The sequence below is a fragment of the Oncorhynchus mykiss genome, chromosome 8, assembly GCF_013265735.2.
Source record: "Oncorhynchus mykiss isolate Arlee chromosome 8, USDA_OmykA_1.1, whole genome shotgun sequence".
Lineage (NCBI taxonomy): Eukaryota > Metazoa > Chordata > Actinopteri > Salmoniformes > Salmonidae > Oncorhynchus > Oncorhynchus mykiss.
The window spans coordinates 51,991,084-52,008,170 of NC_048572.1; the positions used below are offsets into that span (position 1 = coordinate 51,991,084).

General features: G+C 43.1%; 1 pseudogene; it reads right to left on the bottom strand.

The window, feature by feature from the left end:
- Window positions 1-1,222: 1,222 nt before the first annotated feature.
- Window positions 1,223-15,373, bottom strand: LOC110530932 (annotated as a pseudogene).
- Between the last annotated feature and the right edge of the window lie 1,714 nt (window positions 15,374-17,087).

Genomic DNA, 17,087 nt, shown 5'->3' on the forward strand with positions numbered 1-17,087 from the left:
TATATAATATTTTTTTTCTTTCTAGCACAAATGTTTTTGTTTTCTTCTTACTGCGCTTTTGTTGCTTGAGGAGTGTTGGAACATTTGGAGAGAGAAAAAATATATACTTTTGTCCCTTATTTGTATTGATAGTGTGTTATGTTCAGAATACACATCCATACTTTACACATCTGGATACCTGTGTGTATGTGTGTTTACTACATGTATGACAAACCTTTATTGCAAACTGCCGTGCCCTGCACACAGAAAAAGCAAACGCCACAAGTGTTTTCCATTTAAGCTATCAGTGCCTAGTTGATGCTTCGTGTGCTTATACAAATGATGATTTGTGTGTACTGTATTGAGGCAAAAACACAATTTTCTAAAAGAGTTTGAAGAGTTTTGCAAGAATTGTTTGCTTGTATCATGTTTTGCTGGTTTGGTGTAAGGTGTTCTGGTTAGTGTGTCGAGTTTTGAAAAAAATGCCTGCAGTTTCAAAGATAGTCCCTAAGCAATCAGGGAAAAAACGGTAAAACCGGCGGCTGTTTTTGCAGCTCCTGCCATTAGACTCCCATTCAAGTTCCATTTTGAGGCGCTGTGAAACCAGATGGTTCGAGAGAGAGAGAGAGAGCTGGCTGATGGATAGAGTTAATCTCTGTGTATGCTGGCGGGCAAGGGTGGAGGCATGCCTCCTTCTTTTGGCGACGCCCGGGGGGCATAGGACGTCCCTCTACTCCTCTCTGAGGGCAAGGACAGTCGTTTTCAGACGTGCCCGGTCTGAAAACAACCCCTTCCCCTTGTGGAGCAAGGAAACAATCAACTGGAACCATCACCATATTGTTAGCACCGTTTTGGTCACTATCTGGTCTCTTAAAGGAAAAATCCACTCAAACTACTTGGTATTTATATAATTCGTCCATTGTTGATACAGTCACAAAACGCATCACCATGATGATGTGGCAGGTGACACTTTGCATCTTGATAGTCCAATATCTTGACTACTGACATGCAATACATTTTGGGACAGTAGCAACAGTAGACTAATGACAAAATGCCAAAAGATAGTTGTTGAGTGAAGTTTTCCTTTAAGATCAGCAAACACAGGGTTTACACGGGCAAATATCACTCAACAAGCATCTACTTGCTAAATAAGGTGCTTGCTGGAGAAAGATAGTGTGAAAAAGAGTGAACACTGCAGTTAAAAAAGCCTGTATGAAAATATACTTTGTCCAACCACTGGAACTCATCTTGGGTGCTTATTGAACATGAAAGGCAGGTATTCATCCACAGGCAGCATCTTGCAAAGGGCCCCCCAGGAGGCTCTTGCCTCTCTGCAGGGAGAGGGTATAGACCAAGTCCAGTGGGAGTAAACAGGGTGTACCGGGTTACAGACCCCCTCCACCCAGCGCTTTGGCTGCTTCACCCCTAGCCGCTTATGCCCCACATACAGTGCATTCGGAAAGTATTCAGACTCCTCTGAATGTCCCTGAGTGGCCCAGCCAGAGCCCGGACTTGAACCCGATCGAACATCTCTGGAGAGACCTGAAAATAGCTATGCAGCGACGCAACCCATCCAACTGACAAAGCTTGAGAGGATCTGAAGAGAAGAATGGGAGAAACTCGCCAAATACAGATGTGCCAAGCTTGTGGGGTCATACCCAAGTAGGATCGAGGCTGTAAACGTTGCCAAAGGTGCTTTAACAAAGTACTGAGTAAAGGGTCTGAATACTTATGTTATTGAGATATTTACGTTCTTTATTTTGTATAAATTTGCAACAATTTCAACAACAAAAAAATGTTTTTTTGCTTTGTCATCATGGGGTATTGTGTGTAGATTGACGAGAAAACAATTGTAATTGAATACATTTTAGAATAAGGCTGTAACATTACAAAATGTGGAAAAAGGGAAGGGGTCAGAATACTTTCCGAATGCTCTGTAGCTGAGGGAGACGCTTCAACCTTGTTCCATTTGTTTTATTAAGTATTCCTAGAAAAATAAGCCATTTTAGACTATTGAGCTGCGCTGTCTGTCTATCTGGGTGTGTTCGCATGTGTGTGTGCAGCCAATCAGCCCTCACATCAGATCCCAATCCAGTCCCTCTTGGTCCACATTCTCCATGATGGTCACCAGTCTGCTGCGAAACCGCTGCTTGGTCCGAACATCGTACTCCAGCACCAGCATATGCTGCAGTCCCTGTTTCAACATCTAGAGGGTGACATTCACCACAGGAAGGCCACTGACCCAGGGTTCGAATGTCCAAATGCTTTATACATTAAAACAATTTACATCGCCTTCTACACTATATATACAAACGTATGTGGACACCCCTTCAAATGAGTGGATTCGGCTATTTCAGCCACACCCGTTGCTGACAGGTGTATAAAATCAAGCACACAGTTATGCGGTCTCCATAGGCAAACATTGACAGTAGAATGGCCTTACTGAAGAGCTAAGTGACTTTCAACGTTGCACAGTCATAGGATCCCACCTTTCCAACAAGTCAGTTCATCAAACTTCTGCCCTGCTAGAGCTGCCCCAGTCAACTGTAAGTGCTGTTATTGTGAAGTGGAAGCGTCATGGAGAAACAACGGCTCAGCCACGAAGTGGTAGACCTCAGAACGGGACCACTGAGTGCTGAAGTGCGTGGCGCGTAAAAATTGTCTGTCCTCGGTTGCAACACTCACTACCGAATTTCAAACTGCTTCTGGAAGCAACGTCAGTACAATAACTGTTTGTTGGGAGCTTCATGAAATGGGTTTCCATGGCCGAGCAGCCGCCACAAGCCTAAGATAACCATGCACAATGCCAAGCGTCTGCTGGTGGAAACGTGTTCTCTGGAGTGATTAATCACGCTTCACGAATCTGAATTTGTCAGATGGCAGGAGAACACTACCTCCCCTAATGCATAGTGCCAACTGTAAAGTTTGGTGAAGGAGGAATAATGGTCTGGGGCTGTTTTTCATAGTTCGGGCCCCTTAGTTCCAGTAAAGGAAAATCTTAATGCTACAGCATACAATTACACTCTAGACGATTCTGTGCTTCCAACTTTGTGACAACAGGTTGGGGAAGGCCCTTTCCTGTTTCAGTGTGACAATGCCCCCGTGCACAAAGTGAGGTCCATACAGAAATGGTTTGTCGAGATTAGTGTGGAAGAAGTTGACTGGCCTGAAACAGAGCCCCGACCTCAACCCCATCGGACACCTTTGGGATGAATTGGAAGGCCGACTGTGAGCCAGGCCTAATTGCCCAACATCAGTGCCCGACCTCACCAATGCACTTGTGGCTGAATGGAAGCAAGTTCCCGCAGCAATGTTCCAACATTTTGTGGAAAGCATTCCCAAAAGAATGGAGGCTGTTATAGTAGCAAAGGGGGGACCAACTCCATATTAATGCTCATGATTTTGTAATGAGATGTTTGGCGAGCAGGTGTCCACATACCTTTGGTCATGTATTGTATCCTGTATCTTTCCATCTATCAAGTAACAAACTAGTTGTAGTAAAGTAGTTTGAGCAATGTTACAGATCCTTAAGACAATCAATAAAAGTAGCAGCTATCAATGTTTATTAGGATTTGTATGCAATGTTTTGCAGGTGTATAGAATTGATTTGCATGTATAGACTAGATTTGCACCTGTTTCCAGATGTTGTAGTGACTGAGGAAGCAGCCGAGTCAGGACACCCCCCCGAATACGAGTCTTTGTACTCAGGCAACATGTCTATGCCCAGTGCCTGCAGCTGGGAGGTGTTCAGAGCTCTGAACAAAAGAGAAGAAAATAAAAGATTAGTAAACATCATTCCAAATGTTCAAACCCAGCCCAGGTGCTTAGGTCTAGATTTACTTCAGGTTTGCAACTGTGCAGCATTGGCATCTGTTCTTTATCAGACAAAATGTAGCACAAACGTTTGAAGAAAAGATCAAAGGAAGATTACGATATAGATAATAAATCGAAGTTTCACGGTCTTTATGAATCCATGCTTCACTAATTGGAGCAATAGTGGAGTGGAGTGAGGATTCAGTATGGATAGCAGGCAATTTATTTTATTCCCTTCTGAAGTAACAGGTGCAGGCGTTACGTAATGTGCTTTTTGGTTGTGGTGTCGTACTTGCCATCCACCACCACTGTCAGTGTAATATGGATGCCCAGAACGGAGAGGGTGCTCAGCATTCGATCCCGCCGCACAAAGCGCCGCTTCGGATGAATCCGAAAGATATAGAATGAAGGTGGGGAGAATAGACAGTTCCATCCTTTATCCCCTTTCTCATGATTCGTATGAAATGAATAACAGTGGATGACTAAAGACACAGTATACAGTGGATGTACTGTAAGGGCATTCTCAGAACCTCATCAAATCCAATCTTTTCCAGGTTTAGGTGTATGGTGCATGTATTTGTAATGCTTCATGATCAACCTTTGAATGCTTGGCTATGACATGTCAACTGACATTTACTCCTGAGGTACTGACCTGTTCCACCCTCTACAACCACTCTGATTATTATTCAACCCTGCTGGTCATATATGAACTTTTGAACATCATGAAGAACAATATAGCCATGCACTCTTATAATCACTACCCGGCACAGCCAGAAGAGGACTGGCCACCCCTCAGAGCCTGGTTCCTTTCTATGTTTCTTGCTAGGCTCCTGCCTTTCTAGAGAGATTTCCCTAGCCACCGTGCTTCTACATCTGCATTGCTTGCTGTTTGGGGTTTTAGGCTGGGTTTCTGTATAAGCACTTTGTGACATCTGCTGATGTAAAAATGGCTTTAGAGAAATACATTTGATTTGAAGAAAAATATATGTATTAGACTCTTATTATTAAATAAAAGCAGATCACACTGTGTTAAGACATTGGCCATCTATGATTTCCATAGGAATTCCTCAGTCTCTCATTAATGACCATTTCGGGGATTTTCTCAAGAGAGGGAGCGTGATGAAGGAGAGAAAGAGATAGCTAGTGAGCTATAACGGAGGAGTGGGCATTCTGACAAGGCTGTTAAGTGAGGGGAGTCGTAACAGCTTCACAGGCACTGGTCTGTAGGCGTAGGGAAAGCACGAAAGGATGTAGAAGGTAAGCGTGGAGGGATATATTTAAAGATAGTGAGGGGGGTGTGTGTGAGAGAGAGAGAGAATATCCTATACTAAATCAGAATGCTCAGACCTTGCTCGAACGTTTGTGGAAATCATGCGTTAATGTCATTCCAAGATTTGTGCAGAAATGTAAGACAGGATTCGTCTCACTCAGAGCCTCAGTCATGGTGTGGCTAAATCTCTCCACCTCCTCCTAACCTTGCTGTTACTTCGGGGGCCGTGGCAGATACCCATAGTACTCTCTGTTGCATACAGTGCTTTGCGAAAGTATTCGGCCCCCTTGAACTTTGCGACCTTTTGCCACATTTCAGGCTTCAAACATAAAGATATAAAACTGTATTTTTTTGTGAAGAATCAACAACAAGTGGGACACAATCATGAAGTGGAACGACATTTATTGGATATTTCAAACTTTTTTAACAAATCAAAAACTGAAAAATTGGGCGTGCAAAATTATTCAGCCCCCTTAAGTTAATACTTTGTAGCGCCACCTTTTGCTGCGATTACAGCTGTAAGTCGCTTGGGGTATGTCTCTATCAGTTTTGCACATCGAGAGACTGAATTTTTTTCCCATTCCTACTTGCAAAACAGCTCGAGCTCAGTGAGGTTGGATGGAGAACATTTGTGAACAGCAGTTTTCAGTTCTTTCCACAGATTCTCGATTGGATTCAGGTCTGGACTTTGGCTTGGCCATTCTAACACCTGGATATGTTTATTTTTGAACCATTCCATTGTAGATTTTGCTTTATGTTTTGGATCATTGTCTTGTTGGAAGACAAATCTCCGTCCCAGTCTCAGGTCTTTCGCAGACTCCATCAGGTTTTCTTCCAGAATGGTCCTGTATTTGGCTCCATCCATCTTCCCATCAATTTTAACCATCTTCCCTGTCCCTGCTGAAGAAAAGCAGGCCCAAACCATGATGCTGCCACCACCATGTTTGACAGTGGGGATGGTGTGTTCAGCTGTGTTGCTTTTACGCCAAACATAACGTTTTGCATTGTTGCCAAAAAGTTCAATTTTGGTTTCATCTGACCAGAGCACCTTCTTCCACATGTTTGGTGTGTCTCCCAGGTGGCTTGTGGCAAACTTTAAACGACACTTTTTATGGATATCTTTAAGAAATGGCTTTCTTCTTGCCACTCTTCCATAAAGGCCAGATTTGTGCAATATACAACTGATTGTTGTCCTATGGACAGAGTCTCCCACCTCAGCTGTAGATCTCTGAGGTTCATCCAGAGTGATCATGGGCCTCTTGGCTGCATCTCTGATCAGTCTTCTCCTTGTATGAGCTGAAAGTTTAGAGGGACGGCCAGGTCTTGGTAGATTTGCAGTGGTCTGATACTCCTTCCATTTCAATATTATCGCTTGCACAGTGCTCCTTGGGATGTTTAAAGCTTGGGAAATCTTTTTGTATCCAAATCTGGCTTTAAACTTCTTCACAACAGTATCTCGGACCTGCCTGGTGTGTTCCTTGTTCTTCATGATGCTCTCTGCACTTTTAACGGACCTCTGAGACTATCACAGTGCAGGTGCATTTATACGGAGTCTTGATTACACACAGGTGGATTGTATTTATCATCATTAGTAATTTAGGTCAACATTGGATCATTCAGAGATCCTCACTGAACTTCTGGAGAGAGTTTGCTGCACTGAAAGTAAAGGGGCTGAATAATTTTGCACGCCCAATTTTTCAGTTTTTGCTTTGTTAAAAAAGTTTGAAATACCCAATAAATGTCGTTCCACTTCATGATTGTGTCCCACTTGTTGTTGATTCTTCTACAGTTTTATATCTTTATGTTTGAAGCCTGAAATGTGGCAAAAGGTTGCAAAGTTCAAGGGGGCCGAATACTTTCGCAAGGCACTGTATGTACATCTGCACGGAATCACCGGGTCATAATATAACCTAATACATTAGACACATACACGTTACATGTATTGCATGTTTGATTGAGTATGCCTGGAGTGGCAGATACTGTAGGTGGGGTTTGCACATTTGGGACTATTCTGTTGTGTGTATTGTACCAGAAAGAAAGCAGGAAGAAATGCTATTTAAGCCCAGATCTGACCCCCATTCAATATGCAGTAATGAACAGTGCATTTAAACACAATTCCTTACGACTCCATGTCTGACCTACCCGCCGCGCAGAGAAGGCGAACACCATGATGCCATCCAGGGGAAAGGTGTAATCGTGGTGTGGCGGGTGCAAGGCCAGCGCCCGGGCGGCGCCCTGCCTCAAGCCCACCAGGAAGGTAGAGTGCACCATGGGAACACCGAAGCAGCCATGGTTCTTCCCGTTTCTGATGTGGATGTACTCTGGGGTGCACTTGTAGTAAGCCTGAGAGGGCAAGCAGAGACGCAGTAGACTAAATTGAGCATTAAGAAGTGGCCCAAAGGCCAAATCAGGCCCCACTATGACATTTTATGTAGCCCTTGAAATGAAAAAAAAAAACTTCAAAAATATCCTCCCTGGTCATTTGCATATTTCAAGTCTTCAAATACAATGGTGGGCATTGAGCACACATGAAAGAGCATGATGTAATACAATGAATCAAAAAGGAAACACATTTAATTAGCATTAATTGTATAAATTATCATGCGTTACAAACATTGTTGACGTCTACATTAAAAAAAAACACTCGCTAATTGAATTTAATATTGATGTCATAGATAGAAAACGGAATGCAAATCCCGCTGAAGTGGCAAACAAACCAGCAAAACTCAAATGAAACTGGGAAAGGACAGAAGAGCTAGCCATACGGTCACATAACACTGAGGGACAGTGCCAAGGGAGTGGTGGTGTGAAGCAAGATGGCAGAAGGCAAATCATGAAATTGGCTCCATCTGTTTTCCTGCCCTCTGACAATACCCTTACTCATCATAACACTAACAGAGCCAGACAGACAAGTGCAATGCTTCAGATTGAATTAACATTCGGATGGCAACAAACCATAAAGTTGTCTTCCCGAGAAGGGGGCCAGCAGTGGGCCAATAAAAAAGGCGGAGGTGTAGAAATGGTGCCAATGAGTGAAATAAATGAAGATGAATGAAGGATGTACCTGTGGGGGTCATGCCACACCAGAAGTAGAGGGCGCTGAATGGACGTCGCAACCGTTGAGTTCTCTGCCATCATCTCCGTCAGCACCCGCAGGTTGGTCAGCAAGTTGTCAGTGTCCACAAACTGGGTGATGTAGAATTAATCTCAGTGGAAATATAGAACGTTCTGTTGTTCTGGGCTGGTTCAAAAGAAGTGAGGTGAATTCACATTTGGCTATTTGTGGTACTTTCGTCCAGTTACAGCTGTGAAAATGTGTTGTTACTCTTACAGTGAAGCCTAAACAATATGTCACTATATTTTTCCAAAATCTCAAAATTTAAGAGGTGCATGACAACTGAGTGTTGATAACCCACTGTGTTGAGTTATGGGTGACCTCAACAGTTTGTAATGAGCCCAAAGAGCCCTGGCTGATTTGAGAGCAGCCTGCTTTAGCTTTATCACGTGGATGAATCGAGAGTTAGGCACCAACACATTCACATATGATCTCTCTATATATATATATATCCTGAATGTCCTGAATGACTGTGCTGTCATGAATTGTATTATTTAATCTTGATGCCCACTATTTAACCACGTAGGCCAGTTGAGAACAAGTTCTCACTTACAACTGCGACCTGTCCAAGATAAAGCAAAGCAGTGCGACAAAAACAACAACAACACAGAGTTACACATGGGATAAACAAACTTACAGTTAATAACACAATAGAAAAAGTATATCTACAGTGTGTGCAAAGTAGTAAGATTAGGGAGGTAAGGCAATAAATAGGCCATAGAGGTGAAATAATTACAATTTAGCATTAACACTGGAGTGATAGATGTGCAGATGATGATGTGCAAGTAGAGATACTGGGGTGCAAAAGAGCAACAACAACCAAAAAGAACAGTATAGGGATGAGGTAGTTGGGTGAGCTATTTACAGATGGGCTGTGTACAGGTACAGTGATTGGTAAGCTGCTCTGATAGCTGATGCTTAAAGTTAGAGAGGAAGATAATAGTCTCCAGCTTCAGTGATTTTTGCTATTTGTTCCAGTCATTGGCAGCAGAGAACTGGAAGGAAAGGCGGGCAAAGGAGGTGTTGGCTTTGGGGATCACCAGTGAAATATTTGTAGTGCGTGCTACGGGTGGGTGTTGCTATGGTGACCAGTGATCTGAGGTAAGGCGGGGCTTTACCTAGCAAAGACTTATAGATGACCTGGAGCCAGTGGGTTTGGCGACGAATATGTAGCAAGGGCCAGCCAACGAGAGCATACAGGTCGCAGTGGTGGGTAGTATATGGGGCTTTGGTGACAAAACGGATGGCACTGTGATAGACTACATCCAATTTGCTGAGTAGAGTGTTGGAGGCTATTTTGTAAATGATCGGTAGGATAATCAGTTTTACCAGGGTATATTTGGCAGCATGAGTGAAGGAGGCTTTGTTGCGAAATAGGAAGCCGATTCTAAATTTAATTTTGGATTGGAGATGCTTAATGTGTCTGGAAGGAGAGTTTACAGTCTAACCAGACAACTAGGTATTTGTAGTTGTCTACATATTCTAAGTCAGAACCGTCCAGAGTAGTGATGCTAGTCGGACGGGCGGTTGCGGGCAGCAATCAATTGAAGAGCATGCATTTAGGTTTACTAGCATTTAAAATCAGTTGGAGGCCACGGAAGGAGTGTTGTATGGCATTGAAGCATGTTTGGAGGTTTGTTAACACAGTGTCCAAAGAAGGGCCAGATGTATGCAAATCAAATCAAATTTTATTTGTCACATACACATGGTTAGCAGATGTTAATGCGAGTGTAGCGAAATGCTTGTGCTTCTAGTTCCGACAATGCAGTAATAACCAACAAGTAATCTAACTAACAATTCCAAAACTACTGTCTTATACACAGTGTAAGGGGATAAAGAATATGTACATAAGGATATATGAATGAGTGATGGTACAGAGCAGCATAGGCAGGATACAGTAGATGGTATCGAGTACAGTATATACATGAGGTGAGTATGTAAACAAAGTGGCATAGTTAAAGTGGCTAGTGATACATGTATTACATAAGGATGCAGTCGATGATATAGAGTACAGTATATACGTATGCATATGAGATGAATAATGTAGGGTAAGCAACATTATATAAGGTAGCATTGTTTAAAGTGGCTAGTGATATATTTACATCATTTCCTATCAATTCCCATTATTAAAGTGGCTGGAGTTGAGTCAGTGTCAGTGTCAGTGTGTTGGCAGCAGCCACTCAATGTTAGTGGTGGCTGTTTAACAGTCTGATGGCCTTGAGATAGAAGCTGTTTTTCAGTCTCTCGGTCCCAGCTTTGATGCACCTGTACTGACCTCGCCTTCTGGATGATAGCGGGGTGAACAGGCAGTGGCTCGGGTGGTTGATGTCCTTGATGATCTTTATGGCCTTCCTGTAACATCGGGTGGTGTAGGTGTGACCTCGCCTTCTGGATGATAGCGGGGTGAACAGGCAGTGGCTCGGGTGGTTGATGTCCTTGATGATCTTTATGGCCTTCCTGTAACATTGGGTGGTGTAGGTGTCCTGGAGGGCAGGTAGTTTGCCCCCGGTGATGCGTTGTGCAGACCTCACTACCCTCTGGAGAGCCTTACGGTTGTGGGCGGAGCAGTTGCCGTACCAGGCGGTGATACAGCCCGCCAGGATGCTCTCGATTGTGCATCTGTAGAAGTTTGTGAGTGCTTTTGGTGACAAACCGAATTTCTTCAGCCTCCTGAGGTTGAAGAGGCGCTGCTGCGCCTTCTTCACGATGCTGTCTGTGTGAGTGGACCAATTCAGTTTGTCTGTGATGTGTATGCCGAGGAACTTAAAACTTGCTACCCTCGCCACTACTGTTCCATCGATGTGGATAGGGGGGTGTTCCCTCTGCTGTTTCCTGAAGTCCACAATCATCTCCTTAGTTTTGTTGACGTTGAGTGTGAGGTTATTTTCCTGACACCACACTCCGAGGGCCCTCACCTCCTCCCTGTAGGCCGTCTCGTCGTTGTTGGTAATCAAGCCTACCACTGTTGTGTCGTCCGCAACTTGATGATTGAGTTGGAGGCGTGCATGGCCACGCAGTCGTGGGTGAACAGGGAGTACAGGAGAGGGCTCAGAACGCACCCTTGTGGGGCCCCAGTGTTGAGGATCAGCAGGGTGGAGATGTTGTTGCCTACCCTCACCACCTGGGGGCGGCCCGTCAGGAAGTCCAGTACCCAGTTGCACAGGGCGGGGTCGAGACCCAGGGTCTCGAGCTTGATGACGAGCTTGGAGGGTACTATGGTGTTGAATGCCGAGCTGTAGTCGATGAACAGCATTCTCACATAGGTATTCCTCTTGTCCAGATGGGTTAGGGCAGTGTGCAGTGTGGTTGAGATTGCATCGTCTGTGGACCTATTTGGGCGGTAAGCAAATTGGAGTGGGTCTAGGGTGTCAGGTAGGGTGGAGGTGATATGGTCCTTGACTAGTCTCTCAAAGCACTTCATGATGACGGAAATGAGTGCTACGGGGCGGTAGTCGTTTAGCTCAGTTACCTTAGCTTTCTTGGGAACAAGAACAATGGTGGCCCTCTTGAAGCATGTGGGAACAGCAGACTGGTATAGGGATTGATTGAATATGTCCGTAAACACACCGGCCAGCTGGTCTGCGAGGGTTAACACGTTTAAATGTCTTACTCACCTCGGCTGCAGTGAAGGAGAGTCCGCATGTTTTCGTTGCAGGCCGTGTCAGTGGCACTGTATTGTCCTCAAAGCGGGCAAAAAAGTGATTTAGTCTGCCTGGGAGCAGGACATCCTGGTCCGTGACTGGGCTGGATTTCTTCTTGTAGTCCGTGATTGACTGTAGACCCTGCCACATGCCTCTTGTGTCTGAGCCGTTGAATTGAGATTCTACTTTGTCTCTGTACTGACGCTTAGCTTGTTTGATAGCCTTGCGGAGGGAATAGCTGCACTGTTTGTATTCGGTCATGTTACCAGTCACCTTGCCCTGATTAAAAGCAGTGGTTCGCGCTTTCAGTTTCACGCGAATGCTGCCATCAATCCACGGTTTCTGGTTAGGGAATGTTTTAATCGTTGCTATGGGAACGGCATCTTCAACGCACGTTCTAATGAACTTGCACACCGAATCAGCGTATTCGTTAATATTGTTATCTGACGCAATACGAAACATGTCCCAGTCCACGTGATGGAAGCAGTCTTGGAGTGTGGAGTCAGCTTGGTCGGACCAGCGTTGGACAGACCTCAGCGTGGGAGCCTCTTGTTTTAGTTTCTGTCTGTAGGCAGGGATCAACAAAATGGAGTCATGGTCAGCTTTTCCGAAAGGAGGGCGGGGCAGGGCCTTATATGCGTCGCGGAAGTTAGAGTAACAATGATTCAAGGTTTTTCCACCCCTGGTTGCGCAATCGATATGCTGATAAAATTTTGGGAGTCTTGTTTTCAGATTAGCCTTGTTAAAATACCCAGCAACAATGAATGCAGCCTCCGGATAAATGGATTCCAGTTTGCAAATAGTCAAATAAAGTTTGTTCAGAGCCATCGATGTGTCTGCTTGGGGGGGGATATATACGGCTGTGATTATAATCGAAGAGAATTCTCTTGGTAGATAATGCGGTCTACATTTGATTGTGAGGAATTCTAAATCAGGTGAACAGAAAGATTTGAGTTCCTGTATGTTTCTTTCATCACACCATGTCTCGTTAGTCATAAGGCATGCAGAATGGTGTTGTCTGCGTAGAGGTGGATCAGAGTATCACCAGCAGCAAGAGCGACATCATTGATACAGTGCCTTGCGAAAGTATTCGGCCCCCTTGAACTTTGCAACCTTTTGCCACATTTCAGGCCTCAAACATAAAGATATAAAACTGTATTTTTTTGTGAAGAATCAACAACAAATGGGACACAATCATGAAGTGGAACGACATTTATTGGATATTTCAAACTTTTTTAACAAAGCAAAAACTGAAAAATTGGGCGTGCAAAATTTTTCAGCCCCTTTACTTTCAGTGCAGCAAACTCTCTCCAGAAGTTCAGTGAGGATCTCTGAATGATCCAATGTTGACCTAAATGACTAATGATGATAAATACAATCCACCTGTGTGTAATCAAGTCTCCGTATAAATGCACCTGCACTGTGATAGCTTTAAACATCCCAAGGAGCACTGTGCAAGCGATAATATTGAAATGGAAGGAGTATCACTGCAAATCTACCAAGACCTGGCCGTCCCTCTAAACTTTCAGCTCATACAAGGAGAAGACTGATCAGAGATGCAGCCAAGAGGCCCATGATCACTCTGGATGAAGTTTCTATGCGGGGTGCAGAGCAGTTGGCCGGGGTGGAAAGTATGGCCAGCAGTAGAAAAATGCTCATTGAAATGATTGATTACGTAGATTTATCGGTGGTGACTGTCTCCTAGCCTTAGTGCAGTGGGCAGCTGGGAGGAGGTGCTCTTATTCTCCATGGACTTTACAGCGTCCTAGTGTCTCACCCTCTCTGCTCTAAGACCACTGTTTACTCCTCTCACATCTCTGAATATTTCAGTAGAGGGGCTGAACTTAATCCACTGACAGCAACTGGTATTGAATAGGTTTTGCCCAATGAAAGTCTCCTACATATTGTATTATGACCATTAGCCTATAGGGCTGGATGATAAATAATCTATGAACTCCAGCTCAGTAAAGTGACTGAGGATTGTTTTCAGTTCAAAACTCAAATTTACCAAAAAATACGTATTGTGGTGTCATCTGGAACTGATGGGCACCAATGAGACAATATTATGTGACTGCTTTAGCCTACATCACTCCATACAGTATCCATACTCTAGCTAACCATGGATGTGAGAGATCGTTTTAAGAGTTTTGAAAAAGGGTTCAACTTGTAAAGTAAAAAGCAATATGGAACAAAAGGTTCAAATTCATGCGTTTTACCAGATGGCGATAAGATCTATAGGATACTCTAACCTGTCAACGTAGCCCAAGAAGTAGGGGAGACTGTGCTATGCATTGTGCACCAGGATAGGCTACTGATCAGAACTTTGGGCTTCAGCAACAAAAACTTGTGCAGGACAGGTTCAAGCATAGCCGCGGGAAGTAGGGGTGCTGAGGGTGCTGCCTCTGTAAAATATATATATTTTTTAAATTTAAAAAATAAAATAATATGCATTTTATGGAAAATTTCACAAAAGTAGTGCATTGGGCCTTTACCAGTCCTGTATTAGCGGTTCACATAGCCACTTGTAGCATGCCAAAAAAACCAAATGATTTTAGTCTACTTTTTTTGTTGTTGACCTTGTAAGCCTTGTTGTAATCTGATAGGCAGGTGTTGTTAATTTAATTGGATATTGGGAGGTGAGGAGCACTCCTTTTTGTTGACCCTTTGAAACCAAATGCAATTTTATTGCTATTAACATATACAGTGCATTCGGAAAGTATTCAGACTCCTCTACATGTTAAGTTACAGCCTTATTCTAAAAATATATATGTTTTATCTCATCAATCTACACACAATACCCCATAATGACAAAGCAAAAACAGGTTTTTATAAATGTTTGCAAATGTATTACAAATAATAAACAGAAGTATTCAGACCCTTTTGCTACGAGACTCGAAATTGAGCTCAGGTCCATCCTGTTCCCATTGATCATTCTTGAGATGTTTCTACAACTTGATTGGAGTCCACCTGTGGTCAATTCAATTGATTGGACATGATTTGGAAAGGTGGTCAAAGCAACTGTCTGTAGAGCTCTGAGACAGGATTGTGTCAAGACACAGATCTGGGGAAGGGTACAAAAAAATGTCTACATTGAAGGTAACATAGTGGTCTCCATAATTCTTAAATGGAAGTTTGGAGCCGACATTTAATCAACCAACTATTTAATACATTTTACAATAAGGCTGTAACATAACAAAATGTGGAAAAAGTCAAGGGGTCTTATTTCCCGAATGTACTGTAGGTTGTGATAGCTATAAAGCCGAATTGTTATTTTAATTTATTTAGCCCAGTAGACTAGTGCAATTTTATTTGAATGTAGCCTTATTGGTTTGAAAATAAACAACTGAACAACTTGCCATTTAGAGCATTTCCCCAAAATACGTCTTGTTTTTGGCTTCATAGACAATAACAATTGTAGGCTATAAGAAATGTGCATTGTCATGCAGTGGCAGAATGATAATTGAGATCATGTAAATAATTAATGATTACCTAGTTGGGCAATTTTTTTTTTTTAACTTCTTGCTGTAGGCGTACGTCATCATCGTCTGCCTTCATCCTTACCTGTAGCTTACCTGCCTCTGGTATAATGCATTTCCACCTCTCACTCTTATTCGTCTTGCTTTTCCATCTTCCCGAATTCAAATGTGACATTCTAACAGATCAATCTTGCTGGCAAAACGTCATTAAATATTGCTGCGTTAATTAGCTATAGTGTGGATGTAGGGCTGTTTTTTGTTGTTGTATATATTAAGCCCCCAGATGCTGCGTAGGCAACACAATAATATCAGACAGAGACAAGCTTGCCGGGGAGGAAACATTTTGCGGGCCGCCTACGCGTTGGCTATTATGTTGCAATTTTACTAGTCTTGTTTATACAAAAAGTTTCAACATTCTCCCATTCTCCCAGTTGATACAATTTTTCAATATTCTCAGAAACACCTTGTTGATGCAATGCTTCGATATTCGCAGAATGTTTCCCTTCCCTGACAAATATTGCAGACAGGCAAATTTAAAAATGAGCTGGCTGTACACATTATAAGGAACATCTCTGAATGCAGAGCAACAGTTTTGGAGGGAAGCACACGAGACAATGACACTGTCGTAGTACACGTATGCACCGCTCCACAAGGATGACCTCATATAGCCTATAGCAGGGGGTCGGCCATTTTCATATGAGTGACAATTTACAATTGATCCTACAATTTCTAAGGACTGCATGCCACTTATGATTTTCATATAAGCATTATAGTCTACTCAACTGTGCCCAGAAAATGTCGAAAACCTGTCGAAATTTTAGCTGGCTACACTGTAAAACCGAATACGTTCTGGCTACTCAAACATTTTGAGGAAACCTATTACCTAAAAAAAAAAAAATGTTAAGAAACTTGAGCAGTAATACCTTCATATTAGTAGTACAAATGCAATAATTTCCTAGTGTGCCGTGCCTTTTCTAATCAAAATCAAATCAGATCAAATCAAATGTTATTGGTCACATACACATATTTAGCAGATTTTATTGCTGGTGTAGCGAAATGCTTGTGTTCCTAGCTCCAACCATGCAGTATGATGTCACAATTCACAACAATACACACATCTAAAAGTAAAATGATGGAATTAAGAAATGTATAAATATTAGGACGAGCAATGTCAGTGTTATTGACTAAAATACAGCATAGACATGAAATGAGTAAAGCAGTATGTAAACATTACTAAAGTGACACAGCAAGACAGTCGTGAAGAGGGCACGACAAAACCTTTCCCCCACAGGAGACTGAAAAGATTTGGCATGGGTCCCCAGATCCCCAAAAAGTTCTACAGCTGCACCATCGAGAGCATCCTGACCCGTTGCATCACCGCCTGGTATGGCAACTGCTCAGCATCTGACCGTAAGGGGCTACAGAGAGTGGTGTGTATGGCCCAATACATCACTGGGACCAAGCTTCCTGCCATCCAGGACCTATATAATAGGCGGTGTCAGAGGAAAGCCCATAAAATTGTCAGAGACTCCAGTCACCCAAGTCATAGACAGTTCTCTCTGCTACCGCACGGCAAGCGGTACCAGAGGGCCAAGTCTAGGACCAAAAGGCTCCTTAATTTAGGGATCCGATCCCGTTACCGGGATCAAATTCGACAACATCCGGTGAAGTTGGAGTGCGCTAAATTCAAATGACAAAATTGTAATATTAAACATTCATGAACATACAAGTGTCTTACATCATTTTAAAGCTTAACTTCTTGTTAATCCAACTACGTTGTCAGATTTCAAAAA